Consider the following 17608-nt stretch of genomic DNA (forward strand, 5'->3'; position numbering starts at 1 on the left):
ATTTTTCTAATTGTGTTTCAATTTTTCCTAACATGTTTTTGATTTGATCAAAGGGGAGAAAATTAAGGATTAAGTTAAAAGTGAGGTATATTATTTGATATTATTTTCCCTAACATGTTCTTGAATTGATTACAATTTTTTTAAATAATTACAACTTTATTTTGTTTTATTATTTGTTATAACTCTAACTTAACTTGGGTTGATGCACATCAAAAAGGGAGAGATTTTAAGTATCCCAAGTTGATTTTGATGTAATCAACTGAGTTAAGTTAGACTCTACATTTTTGATATATTATGTCTAACTATGCAGAGACTTAGGAACATAAGAAGTGGAGCGGACGACGTAGGGAGTGAGAAGGATGGCACAGGAAATGAGTCGACGGGCTCGGTGCATTCGAGAGATGAGGAGTTGTGAAAGAGTACACCAAAGGATGAGAAGGAAGCGCATGACGCTTCCGACCGACGAGAAGCCTAGGAGGAAGGTTACTTGAGGAGAAGACCAAAGTTGAGTTCAAATGAGCTCAACTCTAGACGGTCGGAGGATCACAAAAGTGACCGAAGAAGCAACCGGATAAGCAAATGCTAAGTCAACTTTGTCCAAGCGCCTGGACCTGGTCCAGTTGCCTGGATCCAAAGTGTTAGTACAATTTCCCTAGGTTAAGGTTAATCAGTTTTACTAAGCTTGAGTTGGCTCAAGCTTGAGTCTTAATGTTTGAGTTTTGATATTTGACAATTTATGGAGATTGCAGTTGCAATTGTCTATGTGGGGAGATTGTTGGTGCAATTCCCCTCTGATCAAGGTTTGACCAGTTTGATGAGAAAAAGAGTCAAGTAGGTCAAAAAGTTAACCAGATACTTGATTGGGAAAGCCCTAACTAGAAGTTAGACAAGGAAAAGATCAACAGGAAGGTTGGCAGCAGAAGGAAAATCCTAGTGACTGAAGCCAAGTGAAAGTCCTGGTGAGTGAAACTAGGCAGTTGGAAAATCCTAGTGAGTAAAGCAAGGTGAAAAACCCTAGTGAGTGAAGCTAGGAAGATGAGGAGTCCTGGTGAGTGAAGCCAGGCAATTGAAAAATCCTGGTGAGTGAAGCTAAGTGAAAAGCCCTAGTGAGTGAAGCTAGGCAGTGAGAAAGTCCTGATGAGTGATGTCAGACATGTGAAAATCTAGGTGGGTCAAGGTTGACCGGACACTTGGTGATTGGAAGTCCAAATAGGTCAAAGAATTGACTGGACACTTGGTACAAAGAGAAAAGTCCAAGTGTGTCAAATGATTGACCAGACACATGGTAAAGAAGTCCTTGCAGGTAAAAGTTGACCAAATGCTAGGCAATGAGAAGTTCCAACAGGTCAAGGTTGACTGGATGTTGGGTAAGGGAACCCTAGACTTAGGTTTGGAAGTTAGGGTTTGGTATTTGACTAGGTTAGTCGATTATCGAAGCTTAATCAATTATGATAATCACTTAAGCTTGAAATCATGAGAAAAGTCTTCTAATTGGTTGGTGTAATCGATTAGGACACCATAAGTGATTAGGGTAATTGCTTACGGTGCCTTTTGTTCGAACAGAATGGTTCTGTTCGAAGCTTAAGCTTAAGCTATTTTTCGATTTCGAACAGAATGGTGTTGAATTGATCTGACTAATCGATTCAACAAAGCCTAATCGACTAGGGTAGTCAATTAAGGCTGAAAATATAGCTGTTTATGCAGGTTGCTAACATAGTAATCGATTAAGGGGATTCTTAATCGATTAAGGCGCCAACGGTAACCCTAGAAAAGGGTTTTGAGCACTGTTTCAGCAGCTCTTTTCTTCCACTCTCTTTACTGAGCATACCACTTCACACTAGATTCTTGGAGACTTAGAGATAGATTCTTGGAGACTTAGAGAGAAGTGTTGCTACACTTCCAAGTTGATCAAGAGGTGTCTACAAGGAAGAAGTAAGAAGCTAGGGTTTCATTTGTTGTAAATCTTGTACAATTGCATATTATATTAGCTTCTTCTTGTTCTTCTTCTTGTATTTCTGTGTGTGAGTTTGTAAGAGGCTTCTTCGCCTCCGGATTATTTTCGAGAAGGAGTGTTTTTGATAGTGGATGTGTGAGTGAGGACTGGATCCTTGGATTAGTTACCTCTTCTTGAGGTGGATACCAAGTAAATCCATCTTGTTAGCATTGGAGAAATTTGCTCCGAGTATTCTGCTATAAAAGATCATCATCAACGCAAAGTGAGCCATTCACCCCCACCCCCCCTCCCTCCAGCTCCAAAGTGTCCCAACACCAAGCACCTAGATTAGCTCCAGGCACCTGACGTACTCCAGGCCACGTCGACGAGTCATTGCAGCGAGGATCGACATAGGAGTCCACGTCAACTGACTCCAAGCACCCAGATCGGGTCCAAGCGCCCGAGAACCGATAAGTCGTTGACCAAAAGTCGTTGCGGAGTGAATTGAGGCGACCACATCCAGCGCTCAAACCGAGTTCAAGTGTCTGGGAGCTACCACGTCAGCCAACGATTAACTTCAACCAGTGAGCTATAAATAGAACTCTGATCCTTGAAGTCAGACACAACACACTCGTACTTCATTTTTGTAATTTTGTTTTTAGTTGTTTGTGCTTTCATTTCTGTAAGAGGCTACTCTGCCTCGGATGCTTTGCTCGAAGAATGAGTCTTTAGTAGTGTTTTTATATAGTTCTTGGGCTAGCAATAACTATCTAGCTGTAAACCAAATAATCTCTAGTCTCTTACTCTATTTTTATGTATTTTTGTTTCTAATTAATTGAGTGTGTGTCCTTGCTAAGTTCTATAGCAAGAGAAAGATAATTTTAACTTACAAAGCTATTCATCCATCTCTTGCCAACCTACCGGGACGAACATCATGGTCAACTATGATGGTAAAAACTCACAAGGGTACCTTCTCAAGTAAACCCCTCCAAGCTCTTTCTTTTCATAACTAACTGACAACATAGGAGCATCCCAATTAGGAAACTTTCTCGGCACGTCATTTAGGTTGCGAGAACATCCCCCATAAGAATATCTCTACTGGACTCAGACCCCTTCGTTGATTTTTATTTTTATCATTCTCGCTAATACTTCTTTAACTAATAGTCTAACGGATAGTGCAATTATCTAGCCACAAGAACATGCCCTGAGAAAATATCTTCCCTAATCCTAAGCCCCTCAGTCATTCAGGTTCCAAGAACATCCTTCTTAGTGCAATTATCCAAATCGCAATAATATCTTTATCCACATATATCCCCTCTGGACTCCAATCCTTCCTAGTATCTTACTTAACCATCTTTGATAATTCCTCTTGTATCAGGAACCAAGAACAAGGCAAAGTTACAACAAAATCAAATGAGGTCGGCATACATTGGTGGCAAAAGACGAATATGTTCGCTCCCAGCGCCCCCGCCAATCCGTCCCAAGGCTAACACGGAGGAGGTAAATCACGGACGACTACTAACCTTTGAAATAGTGACTAACACATAAGGGAGGTCGCATAAGTTGAGACGAAGTCAGCAATGAATTATCACTCGATAATGTCTGCAAACTGAGCATGTCAGATAACAAGCATGGGATGGTATGCGGTCAACTCAGGTAAGTTCAACGTCATACCTGGACCCTTATCTATGTCAGACCTTGCCTTTGATTGAAGCTCCCAGGAGGTGATTATGACCTTACGCTAGCCCATACCGATGGTTGCCTTCCGTCCACATGGGAGACTGGTAGTTGGAGCATGGGTTGATCCACACGAGAAGTTGTATCTTTATAGTAAATTGCTTTTCCCCCCTCCCTTGACACGCGCACCTCCCTCCCCTCTCTCTCTCCCCCCTTTAAATGTCTGTTCTGCCCCTTTATCTTTTTTTATTTATTTTTATTTTTTTTAGTTTTATTTTTAAATTTAATTTAATTTATTAATTTTTTCATTCATACTTATATATTTTTAAATTTTTATTTAATTTTAAATTTTTAATCAATTTTATTTATTATTTTTCATTAATACTTATATATATTTTTAATTTATTTAGTTTTATTTTTTAATTAATTTTGTTTATTATTTTTCATTAATACTTATATTTTTTAAATTTTATTTTTAATTAATTTTATTTATTATTTTTTTAATATTTATTTAGTTTTATTTCTTTAATCAATTTTATTTATTATTTTTGTAGAAGGTTGGGTTTAAGTACGATTTGAGCTTATAGAAGAGATTCAACAAAATAAGGATCTATATGATCAACTTTATCAAGATCCAAATTTGGTAACCAATCTATTATTCTTATTGAATTATTTCGAGCCGTGGGCACCAGAAATATATTGGATGGACGCTATGCCTTTGGGAATTGTCATCGTATTAAGGTACAATCTTGTACTTAGCTTCATACATTTGGTGAGAATATTGGGAGTTATTTTACTCACTTGCCATTAAGAACTCCTCCAGTTTCAAACCAAGAGCGTCGAGAAATAGCTATTGCTCATGTTGGCAATCACTTCGTACAAGTTTTCTTACATCCTCATTATCCTGTACCATCCATTCCAACTTGGTGGTGGCAACATTTATCGTATGAAGCTAAAGGATGGGTAACTCGTTACAGGACACATGTTTATTTGTGATACGAAGTAATAGGTGCACCACCACCAAACGCGTCGGGAGCAGAATTTGGAGGCAATATTGATTAAGATTTCTATTTTTATATATTTCCATTTTTTTTTGTATTATTACATGTACTTTTCATTTGAAAAAATTATATTTGTTCATAAGTTATGAATGTTTTCACTATTAATTGTTAGCATTTTTGTTAGTTTTAAATATAAACTAAAAATAAACACAAATTATAAACATATAAAAAAATTATTAAAAAAAATAAAACTGATAAAAAAATTGATTAACAAAAAAAATCAATAAAAAATAAAATTTTAAAAAATCAATTGAAAAAATAGTAGTATTATGAAAAAAATAATAAATTAAATTAATTAAAAAATAAAAACTAAATAAATTTTATATAAAACTGAAAAAATAAGTATTGATAAAAATAATAAATTAAATTAATTAAAAAATAAAAGTTAAAATATACTGAGAGTTATTTTTAAATTAAATTAATTAAAAAATTAAAACTAAATAAAAATTAAATGAAATAAAAAAAATAGAAATGGAGGTTATATGCGTCCTTTGGCAAGGAGAGAGTGGAGAAGGAGAGGGATGTGTGTAGAGGGGGTCTTTATATAATCAGCCAAAGGTTGATCAAACGAACTCTCTGTTGGATCGAGACCGCGCTAGAGGGGGGGTGAATAGCGCTCGTGGCTATTTCGTTCGATTCGTAAAACTATCGGAGTAAAATACGCAGCGGAAAATGTAAATAAACACAAACACAGAGACACGGTCGTTTACTTCGTTCGGAGCCTAAGGCGACTCCTACTCGAAGGCCCGCGATCCTTGATCGCTTCCGGTGGGCAACAGCTATAAGCTCGATAAAAGATTACAAGTTGAAGTACAATAAACGACAGTAAATAATTATACCAACGACAAAGAAATGAAGATTCGGAGCTCCTGGTCGTCGGGCACAAGTAGCAGCACTTCGGAACGTCGTTTGGAGCAGCACGTAGCACTTGAATCACTTAAGACTTGATCTCTTGAAGTGCTGGTCGAAACCCCCTTATAAAGGGTGTTCAAGGCGCCTTGAAGGCTGTTCAAGGCGCCTCCATGCTGCCGATTCCTCCGCACGGATCAAACTTGATCTGGTCGAACTTCATCCTCTCAAGGCGCCTTCCAAGGCGCCTTCTGCCTGCTTCAAGGCGCCTCCAGTGATGCTTCGCAGCCAGCTCAGCTTTTGCACCCGAGGCGCCTCCAAGCTCCATGGAGGCGCCTCGGACACTGTTCATCCGAGGCTTTAGGTTGCTCCTTTGCACCTGCAAGATATGTTAGTCCCAAACACTATCCTGCAACACAAAGTTAGCACAATAAACATTATAAAAGAAGTATAGATAGTCTCCGGACTGTCCGAGTCTGACTTCGGGTTTCCGACCGGAAACCCTAGGTCGACCCGACGCCTACTGTTCCCTCTACGGGGAACGCGTCCTCACCTACTCCACTCAGGAGATTTACCTGTTGCCAGTGCGATCCTCCAGATCGACTGGACTTTTGCTCAGCACTCGATGCTTCCGGACTTTCTGCTGGACATCCGCTTCCCGGCTAGTCCAGACTTTCACCTGGTTCGCGACACCAGGACTTTCCACCTAGGGTTACCACCCCCTAGGACTTTTGCCTGAAGCCATCGACCTGCCAAGACTTTCCGCATAGGGTTACCACCCCCTATGACCTAGGGTTACCACCCCCTAGGGTTTTCCCTTTTGCCTAACCGCAGCTAGGACTTTCCTGACATTCTCAAGTAGACTTGTTAGATTACAAAACATCTTAACTTTGAATTCTTTGCCGTTATCAAAACACGAGTTCGATCGTCGGATGCTTCCCGCACCAACAATCTCCCCCTTTTTGATTATGGCAACACAAATTCGAAGTTAAGTAAACAAGCGAATAGATAGTCATTTTAAACACATGCAAAATTTGCTAAGTATAGATGAATAAGGTAACTAAAGTAAATTTTGCCCTATATACTCCCCCTTAACTTTGGCTCCCCCTTAACTTTTGCACCCCCTTAATTTTTAACTCGAATTTTATGTTTACATTTTTGCTACTCTCCCCCTTTGCCATAACTCAAAAAATGGGCAATGCATAAAGAGTTGTACATGATTAAAGTTAGCAATATTCAACAAAGTTTGGAAGTTAAGGTCAATTGGAATTTAAGTTTTTAGGACAAGATTATTCATTTAAGTTCAGTTGGTCCTTAAGTCCAAGCACAAGTCATGTTTATATATTTAGGTATCAGAGCCATAGAGAACAAAACATTCTTGAAAAAAGAAATCGAGTATCTTTTGCCAACTGTCTAACCTTTAGTTACTTGCTGATTGTCTATAGGACAATAGCTTTTACTAGGTTAGTCAAGTTAAGTTATTTAGGTCCAGATAGACTTGACTAGAGCTGGAGAACTTTAACTTGATTAATGTTTATTGCATATTTAACGCCCAGACTCATATTGATGCACAGATATAAGCATTCTTGAGTCCAGGCTATACCCTATGCATCTCACGCCATTCTATGTTTTTCAATCACAATCAAGATAAACCTAGGTGTTTTGTGAGATGCTCTGGCTTAATTCTAGGGGAACATGATATCTAGGGGGAAGTCCTAGACTACACCCAACTTTTGAAAGTCTAGCAAAATTGGAGTTTTGAAAAAAAAATTTCCTAGAATTTGAAAACAAAATAATAATAGTAAGATATCTATTCTACCCAACACATTCCTATTTGCCTTCTAAGTCCACTGAACTCAAGTTCAGGTAAGGGTTTTGTAAAAATGTCAGCTAGGTTTGATTTGGACTCAACGTGGTTGAGTGCAATTTCACCTTTAGCTACATGATCCCTTACAAAGTGGTGTTTTACCTCTATGTGTTTGGTCCTAGAGTGGTGTATAGGATTTTTGGTCAGATTAATTGAGCTGATATTATCAATAAAAATTTTAGTATTTTTATAGTCTAGTTGATAGTCTTTTAGTGTATGCATCATCCATAACAATTGAGATGCACATTCTCCTAGAGCTATGTATTCAGCTTCTGTAGTAGATAGAGCAACACAATGTTGCTTTCTGCTTGACCAACTTACTAGGCACTGACCTAGAATCTGGCAGCCACCACTTGTACTTTTTCTGTCTAGCTTGCACCCGGCATAGTCTGAATCAGAATAGCCATAAAGGTCAAAAGTGCAAGTTCTTGGATACCAAAGTCCTACATTTAGAGTTCCTTTAATATACCTAAGTATTCTTTTGACATAAGATAGGTGTGACTCTTTTGCGCATGATTGGTATCTAGCGCACATACCTACTGCAAACAATATGTCGGGTCGACTTGCAGTTAGATAGAGTAAGCTACCTATGGCGCTTCTATAGTATTTTGAGTCAACTGGTTTTCCTTCAGGGTCAGAGTCAATGTTTATGTTGGTTGCCATTGGAGTATTTATTATTTTTGAATTTTCCATACAGAATTTTTTAATCAACTCTTTAGCATATTTAGTTTGATAAATGTAGATTCCATCTTTAGTTTGTTTAATTTGTAAACCTAAGAAGAAATTAAGCTCTCCAACCATACTCATTTCAAATTCACTTTCCATTAATTTGACAAATTCTTTTAAGAATTTTGAATTGGTTGAACCAAAGATTATGTCGTCAACATAAATTTGGGCTATAAAGATGTCTCTTCCTATAGTTTTTACGAACAAGGTAGGATCGATTTGTCCTTGGTTAAATTCTTTGGATATTAAGTAATTAGATAATCTTTCATACCATGCTCTAGGGGCTTGTTTTAGTCCATATATTGCCTTTTTTAATTTAAATACGTGATTAGGGTAGTCTATGTCTTCAAACCCTGGAGGTTGGCTTACGTAGACCTCTTCCTTGATAAAACCATTTAAAAAGGCTGACTTAACGTCCATTTGGTACAATTTGAATCCTTTATTGGCTGCATAGGCTAATAACATCCTAATGGACTCGAGTCTAGCTACTGGAGCATAAGTTTCATCATAGTCTAAGCCTTCGACTTGACTAAACTCTTTGGCTACTAACCTTGCTTTGTTTCTTACTATATCACCGTGATCATCCAACTTGTTCCTAAAAACCCATTTAGTGTCTATGATTGATTTATCTATGGGTTTAGGTACAAGGTCCCAGACCTGGTTTCTCTCAAATTGGGCTAATTCTTCCTGCATCGCAATGATCCAGTCTGGATCAGGCAGGGCTTCTTCTATAGTTTTAGGTTCAATTTTAGAAATTAGAGCAATCTGACTAAGGTTTCTATAGGACGATCTAGTTCTGACTCCTAGGTTTGGGTTACCCAAAATTTGGTCAGGTGGGTGAGAGGAGCTTATTCTAGTTGGTCTTATTTGTGAGTCAGAAACTGGTTCTTCTGACTCATTAAGATTAGGTTGGATTTCATCATCGTCTGCTGCTCTAGGATTAGTGTCAATATTTTCATTTATATTAGGTAAATTGTTTTCTTCATCAAATATTACATTAGTTGTTTCTTCAACTTTCAAGGTATTTTGATTAAATACTCTAAAGGCTCTACTGGTTGAGGAGTATCCTAGGAATATTCCTTGGTTAGATTTGGGTGTAAATTTTTCTAAGTAATCTTTAGTATTTAAAATGTGAACTTTACATCCAAATACTTTTAGATAGTTTAGATTGGGAATTTTATTATAGTAGAGTTCATATGTTGTTTTATTATGAAATTTATTAATTAAAATTCTGTTTTGAATGTAATTTGCAGTATTTATTGCTTCAGCCCAAAATTGATGATTTAAGTGATATTCATTTAACATAGTTCTAGCTGCTTCTTTTAAAGTTCTATTTTTACGTTCCACTAGACCATTTTGTTGGGGGGTTCTAGGACATGAAAATTCATGTTGGTATCCATTTATTCTACAAAATTGGGTGAACTTATGATTTTCAAATTCCCCTCTGTGATCACTTCTTATTCTTTTAATTTTAGTATCTTTTTCATTTTCCGTTAAGTTGCAAAAATTACTAAATATTTCATAGGTTTCATCTTTTGTTTTTAGAAATTTCACCCAAGTGTACCTAGAGTAGTCATCAATTATTACTAAGCAATATTGGTTCTTGTTTAGTGATTTGGCTCCATGTGAATCAAATAGATCAAGGTGAAGAAGCTCAAGTATGGTGTTGGATCTTTCTAGGTTAGTTGACTTGTGGGTTGACTTGGTTTGTTTTCCTTTTTGACATGCATCACAGATTGAATTTTCAATAAATTTTAATTTGGGCAAACCTCTAACTAGACCATTTTGACTCATTTTTGAAATAAGTCTTGTGTGTGTGTGACCCAGCCTTCTGTGCCACAGTTGGGTTTCCTCTTGCTGTGTCAGAAGACACTTTATTGAGGAAATTGATAAATCAATTGTGTAGATGTTATTTTTTCTAAGTCCCTTAAGTTTAATCTCTGGATGTTCAATATTTTTAACTAGACATCCAGATTTATCGAAATTAACTAGGTATCCGCTGTCACACAATTGACTTATACTTAGTAAATTAAAGTTAAAATTTTCAACCAATAAAACATTTCGAATAATGAAATCGGAACTAAGTTCAATATTACCTTTTCCGATTACTTTAAGTTTACCGTTGTTGCCGAATGCAACTGATCCTAGACTCTTGTACTTGAGTTTGGTAAACTTCAACTTATCTCCAGTCATATGTCTGGAGCATCCACTATCCAACATCCATTGATCCAATTCAGCGGAGTCTGGCCCTTCGGAAACGGATGCGGATCCGTGGCTTTGCTTGGAGTCGGCTTCTGACTCGCTCTCGGATTCGCTGATCTGGTCCCGGGCTATCAATGCGAGTAGACTCGTTTGGTCGAGTTCGTCGTCTTCGTCCTCCGAAGAGGATTCGTCCCAGGTTGCCTTTAGGACTTTCCTTCTTCTTTGCTTCTTGGCTTCCTTTTGATTTGGGAAGTTGGCTTTTATATGCCCCTTTTGGTTGCACCCGTAGCAAGTGACTTCGAACTTTGTCTTTGAGTTCTGTTGAGCCTCCTTGGATTGAACTGTCTTCTTCAGATCTTTCTTGTTGAAGCCCTTCTTCTTCTTGTAGAGTTTCTTTACAAGATTCACAAATTCGCTGGCCAGTTCATCTTCTGAATCTTCTGAATCGGGTTCATCTTCTGATTCCGATTCAACTTTTCGCCGTCCTCTTGATTCCCGTGTTCGACTCGTTCCTGCAACCAAAGCAATCCCTTTCTCGGATGGCTGTGCATTAGTTTGTTCATGGAGTTCAAACTCACTAAATAATTCGTCTAATTTTAAGGAGGACAAATCCTTAGAGACTTTATAGGCATCTACCATTGATGCCCATAGTGTACTCCTAGGGAATGAGTTAAGGGCATACCTTATTATGTCTCTGTTTTCTACCTTCTGCCCGATTCCATGTAGAGAATTCAGGATATCTTGAATTCGGGCGTGCAAAGAGCTTGCCGTCTCGCCTTCCTGCATTTTCAAATTGTACAGTTTATTTAGTAACAAATCACGCTTACTTACCTTGGTTTCCGAGGTGCCTTCGTGAAGTTCGATCAGTTTCTCCCATAGTTCCTTTGCGGAGGAGAATGGACCGACTCTGTTGAGCTCTTCTTTGGTAAGACCGCATTGGATGGTGCAGGTGGCTTTTGCGTCGGCTTCCACCTTTTTGATAAATGTTGGCTCCCAATTTTCACATGATGTGGGCTTACCGTCGGTACCAGTTGGCAGTTCCAGTCCTGTTTTGACGATCATCCAGGTGTCGAACTGGATCTTCAGATATATCTCCATTCGCCCCTTCCAATATCCGAAGTCTTCTCCGGCAAATAGTGGGGGACGAACGGTGCTATATCCTTCTTGTTGGGCCATTCAGATCTAAAAGAACAAAAATAACAAGATCTATTCCAAGACTGAGTCTTAGATTAGTAGTGTGGGAAGAGAAAAAAGAATAACAGGCTCAAGTGGTATTGACCAACTTTGAGCAGAAAATCGATTCGTGAAAAGAAATTAGAATATAGCTATGAGGCTAAATTCTAATCGACTCCGAACAAAACCACAAAAAAAATTGTCTCGAATAGTGGTTGCACTGATTCAAGACGACCCCGCTCTGATACCAATTGTTGGATCGAGACCGCGCTAGAGGGGGGGTGAATAGCGCTCGTGGCTATTTCGTTCGATTCGTAAAACTATCGGAGTAAAATACGCAGCGGAAAATGTAAATAAACACAAACACAGAGACACGGTCGTTTACTTCGTTCGGAGCCTAAGGCGACTCCTACTCGAAGGCCCGCGATCCTTGATCGCTTCCGGTGGGCAACAACTATAAGCTCAATAAAAGATTACAAGTTGAAGTACAATAAACGACAGTAAATAATTATACCAACGACAAAGAAATGAAGATTCGGAGCTCCTGGTCGTCGGGCACAAGTAGCAGCACTTCGGAACATCGTTTGGAGCAGCACGTAGCACTTGAATCACTTAAGACTTGATCTCTTGAAGTGCTGGTCGAAACCCCCTTATAAAGGGTGTTCAAGGCGCCTTGAAGGCTATTCAAGGCGCCTCCATGCTGCCGATTCCTCCGCACGGATCAAACTTGATCTGGTCGAACTTCATCCTCTCAAGGCGCCTTATAGCCCTCTCAAGGCGCCTTCTGCCTGCTTCAAGGCGCCTCCAGTGATGCTTCGCAGCCAGCTCAGCTTTTGCACCCGAGGCGCCTCCAAGCTCCATGGAGGCGCCTCGGACACTGTTCATCCGAGGCTTTAGGTTGCTCCTTTGCACCTGCAAGATATGTTAGTCTCAAACACTATCCTGCAACACAAAGTTAGCACAATAAACATTATAAAAGAAGTATAGACAGTCGAGTCTGACTTCGGGTTTCCGACCGGAAACCCTAAGTCGACCCGACGCCTACTGTTCCCTCTACGGGAACGCGTCCTCACCTACTCCACTCGGAGATATTGTTGCAGCACGATCCTCCAGATCGACTGGAATTTTGCTCAGCACTCGATGCTTCCGGACTTTCTGCTGGACATCCGCTTCCCGGCTAGTCCAGACTTTCACCTGGTTCGTGACACCAGGACTTTCCACCTAGGGTTACCACCCCCTACGACTTTTGCCTGAAGCCATCGACCTGCCAAGACTTTCCGCATAGGGTTACCACCCCCTAGGGTTTTCCCTTTTGCCTAACCGCAGCTAGGACTTTCCTGACATTCTCAAGTAGATTTGTTAGATTACAAAACATCTTAACTTTGAATTCTTTGCCGTTATCAAAACACGAGTTCGATCGTCGGATGCTTCCCGCACCAACACTCTCTTGGCTATTTTGTGAAAAAAAAAAAAAAAAAAAAGGTTTACTGTGAGTAAAATGTAGTAGATTGACTCAGTTAATTACTATGCTTCTTTCATCATCTGTTCTAGCTCTAGCTCTAGCTCTAGCTCAAGCCCTTCCTTAGTGAGAAGACACTTTTTTCTAGAGCTTGCCAAAGCCCCCGTGAGAGGCATCTTTTTTCTGAGTTCAAGCTCTTCTCTTAGAGAAGGCAATCCTTCTTTTCAGCCTAGTGCTGACTTAACCACGGGAGTAAAGTCGGCAACGCTGATCCCCTGCTGACGGGTATTGATCTACAAAATGTAGGCTCGTCGGGGACCAGCTTAGCTATCAAAGATCGAAGACTTTATCAGTGTGGATCCCAACTAGGTGATGTGGCTTTATTAGGTGATGCGGCCAATGAGGAAGACTAAGAGCAGTAAGAGATTTATCAAACTATTTAGGCTCCAATTTGGCTTTCATTTCGCTCAATTCTAGAAAATTGGCTTTCACTTCATCTCTCCCTTTTGATTTTGGAGAATTAGTTTCAATTCAAGTCCTATTATTAGACCTTGCTTGAGCTTAATTGGATTTCATTTATTTATTTATTTATTATTATTATTTAGATATCAGACTCTTATACTCTAATAAATTTGTCTTTTTATGGTGCATAATTATTCTATCGCGTTGTACAAGTGTAAGATATTGACAACACGGGTTGCATGTTTTGATTGCATTGTACAAATGTAAGATATTGACAACACGGGTTGCACGTTGTGATTAAAAACATTCGCAAGCATAGTTATTAAAAGTATTCGTAACACGCATTGCACGTTACAATTAAAGAGCATTGATAGCGCATGGTACGGACTACAGTATAGAGAATTCGTAACACGCACCTGTTACACCGCGCATTATAATTAGGACGTGATTAGATCATTAAAATCTATACCTAAGGTCCCTAAAAAATTAAGACTCATTATTAGTTAAAAGTAAATAAATAAATTTAATATCTAATATTTATATTTACGGTAATTCTTGTTGGCCAGAATTTGATCAGTTAGAATTTTTTATCCTCCAATTAGAATGCATGCATGTACATGCATGTAATTAATGTACACATATAATATTATTAAAATACTCATGTGTACACTTGCATGTATTGATTCTAGCTGGCCAGATTCTGGCCATTTAGCATTACCCTTATATTTAAAAGATATATTGTACAGTCTCAAGCTGCATTATGCACATATACATACATATTTTGATTTAATTTGACTTGCTTCGATTTCCGTTCTAATGACATATTTTATTTTAATTTGACTTGCTTTGATTTCCATTCTAGTGCTCTCTAGATTTTGCATTGATTCCAATGCAACGATTTTACTTGATTTTATTTTATTTTAATTTCTACTGTGCTCTTCAATTAATTCCAATGACAATTATATTTAATTACATATTAATTATAATTATTATATTCTCTAATCCTAAAGTTATAATATAACTATATAAGACCTTACATCTAATTTCTTTTCTTTCGTCTCATTTTATAATTAGTTGAACATCTACTCATTCTCTCATTAATGTTCTATATATTTTTTCATCTTTCATGTTCTCTAAGAAGACATCCTTCTCCTATTTTACTCGGTAATATTCTTTTTACTCTTTTTTTTTTTAAATTATGGAAGGAATGGATTATGAACTCCAATCTAAATTATTAGCAATTGCATCAGAATTTTTTTATATATTTGTGTTAACAATAGTCAAATTTTGAAATATCATCCAATTAAAATTACACGACATGAATTTTTAAATCTAGTTTATTTTTAAAAATAAATCAATTTTTTTTTTTACCTAGGGCCTCGTGGAACTTTGAGACGGCCCTGGATGTGATGTTAAAATCACGTTGATCCGGCCGTTCGGACGGGGGACCCTCTGGAGGGAGGTCAACGTCACGTGGTGGTCAAAAGTCAAAAGGGTCAGCATGAGGTCTGGCCGACCGGAGAAGGGTTAGGTCGACCGGCCGAACGGGTCCTAGCGGAATCAAAGACAACTCGACAGGGAGTCGAGTTTCCGACGCTCATGGTGAACAAGGTCGCCAAGCCGAGCGGGCAGCCCGCTCGGCCGAGGCGTAAATCGGTAATACTGTAAAGGGACGTTCTTAGTCGAGCACATGATGGGATGAAGTCTTTCCGGTCGAACCGACATCTACGCCCGGTCGTACCGATGCCTGCCGAGCGGATGGACGCTCGGTTCGGGGAAGGAGACAAGGGGACATTAGGAAACATCTTCTGACAGCATGCATATTCGACGACCAGGCCATACGCAGAATCGTACGATGGAAGGTTCTGCTGTCCCATCAGAAAGGTGCTCAGACTGTAGCAGTATGGGGTCAGGCATGCTCCTCTGGCAAGCCCATACTAAGGTATGGTACAAGACACGTGTACGCCTCGGTAGGTGTGCACAAGCCTCCCCACAGCTCTATATAAGAGCTCTCATATTTCGCCGGAGGTACGTGATCTCTCGTCTTCGAAGCCACTTCATCATTTTCCTCTTGCCTGACTTGAGCGTCGGAGGGTCGTCGCCGGGAACCCCTTCCCGGCCCGACTTATTTGCAGGTTCGCTGGAGATCCATACGGTCGGTCAGAGGTCCACGTCATCATCTGGAAGAGCGCCACATGCCCAGCGTCCATCGATTCAGCGTTCGGACAGGATCAAATTTGCGCCGTCTGTGGGAACGCACCTGCATCCGAGCGGAAGAGATGGACGAAGCTGGATGACAGCACACCGTGATGCTCTCCCAGGAGGAGCTCGACGCTCTAATCGAGGCAAGAGCAGCTAAGCTCGTAGAGCAACAGAAACAGAAGGCGCAAGCCGAGCGGTTGGAGCAACAAGTAACGTCAGTGTCAGGAGGTCGAGCGGAAGCACCGCCGGCCACCGTTCCATTTCATCGGGCCCTATTCCGTATGCCTCCTGAAGTCGCAACAGTTAACCGTGATCGAGGATCTTCATCCAACGAGGTGCCCATGCGAGACAACAGAAAAGGCAAGGCTCCCCGAACGGACGCCTCCCCCGAGCGGAGGGAGATAGAGTTGGACTTGATCGACGAAGAGCGAGCCAAGGCGTCCGTCCGGCTGATGGCGTACTGGCAGAGAATGAAGCAGAACTACAACCGGCGCGTGATCCCCAGAGCATTCCAGGTCGGCGACCTAGTGTGGAAAAAAGTAAAGCTGGTCGGGGACGTTGGCAAGCTGGAGGCTCCTTGGGCGGGCCCCTTCAAAGTCATCAAAAAGCTCCGCTCGGGTGCCTATTATCTGGAGGATGAAGATGAAATGCAACTGGATCGACCATGGAGCGCGAACCACCTCCAGCCTTACCGGGCGGGGTGAAAGGTGCGCCAATGTAATATATGCTGTATAATTTCCGTTCGACTGTATATTTGAAATGCAGGAGTAAAAAATCGGAAAATTAGCGCAAGTATAGGGCATCGTCAGCTGAATCGGAAGACCGTCGAGCTCCGACGTTATATATCGAGAGTCGGACCGGCGACTATAAACCCTCCGGCCGGAAGACCGTCGAGCTCTGACGTTAAATATCGAGAGTCGAACCGGCGACTATAAACCCTCCGGCCGGAAGACCGTCGAGCTCCAACGTTAAATATCGAGAGTCGAACCGGCGACTATAAAAACTCCGGCCGGAAGACCGTCGAGCTCCGACGTTAAAAATCGAGAGTCGCACCGGCGACCATAAACCCTCCGGCCGGAAAACCGTCGAGCTCCGACGTTAAAAATCAAGAGTCAAACCGACGACTATAAACCCTCCGGCCGGAAGACCGTCGAGCTCCGACGTTAAAAATCGAGAGTCGCGTCGGCGACTATAAACCCTCCGGCCGGAAGACCGTCGAGCTCCGACGTTAAAATCGAGTCGCTACGGCGATTATAAACCCTCCTACCGGAAGACCGCCGAGCTCCGACATTAAAAATCGAGTGTCACGCCGACTAAAACCCACCAAAAACCGTCGAGCTCCGACGTTAAAAATCGAGAGTCGTGCCGGCGATTATAAACCCTCCGGCCGGAAGACCGTCAAACTCCGACGGAGTCGCGCCGGCGACTATAAACCCTCCGGTCGAAGATCGCAAGCTCCGACGTTAAAATCGAGAGTCGCGTCGACTATAAACTGGAAGACCGTCGAGCTCCGACGTTAAATATCGAGAGTCGCGCCGGCGACTATAAAAACTCCGGCCGGAAGACCGTCGAGCTCCGACGTTAAAAATCGAGAGTCGCGTCGGTGACTATAAACCCTCCGGGCGGAAGACCGTCGAGCTCTGACGTTAAAAATCGAGAGTCGAACCGGCGACTATAAACCCTCCGGGCGGAAGACCGTCGAGCTCCGACGTTAAATATCGAGAGTCGCACTGGCGACTATAAAAACTCCGGCCGGAAGACCGTCGAGCTCCGACGTTAAAAATCGAGAGTCGAACCGGCGACTATAAACCCTTCGGGCGGAAGACCGTCGAGCTCCGACGTTAAAAATTGAGAGTCTTGACGGCGACTATAAACCTTCCGGTCGGAAGACCGTCGAGCTCCGACGTTAAAAATTGAGAGTCTTGACGGCGACTATAAACCTTCCGGTCGGAAGACCGTCGAGTTCCGACGTTAAATATCGAGAGTCGTACCGGCGA

The sequence above is a fragment of the Zingiber officinale genome, chromosome 1B, assembly GCF_018446385.1.
Source record: "Zingiber officinale cultivar Zhangliang chromosome 1B, Zo_v1.1, whole genome shotgun sequence".
In the NCBI taxonomy this organism is placed as follows: Eukaryota; Viridiplantae; Streptophyta; class Magnoliopsida; order Zingiberales; family Zingiberaceae; genus Zingiber; species Zingiber officinale.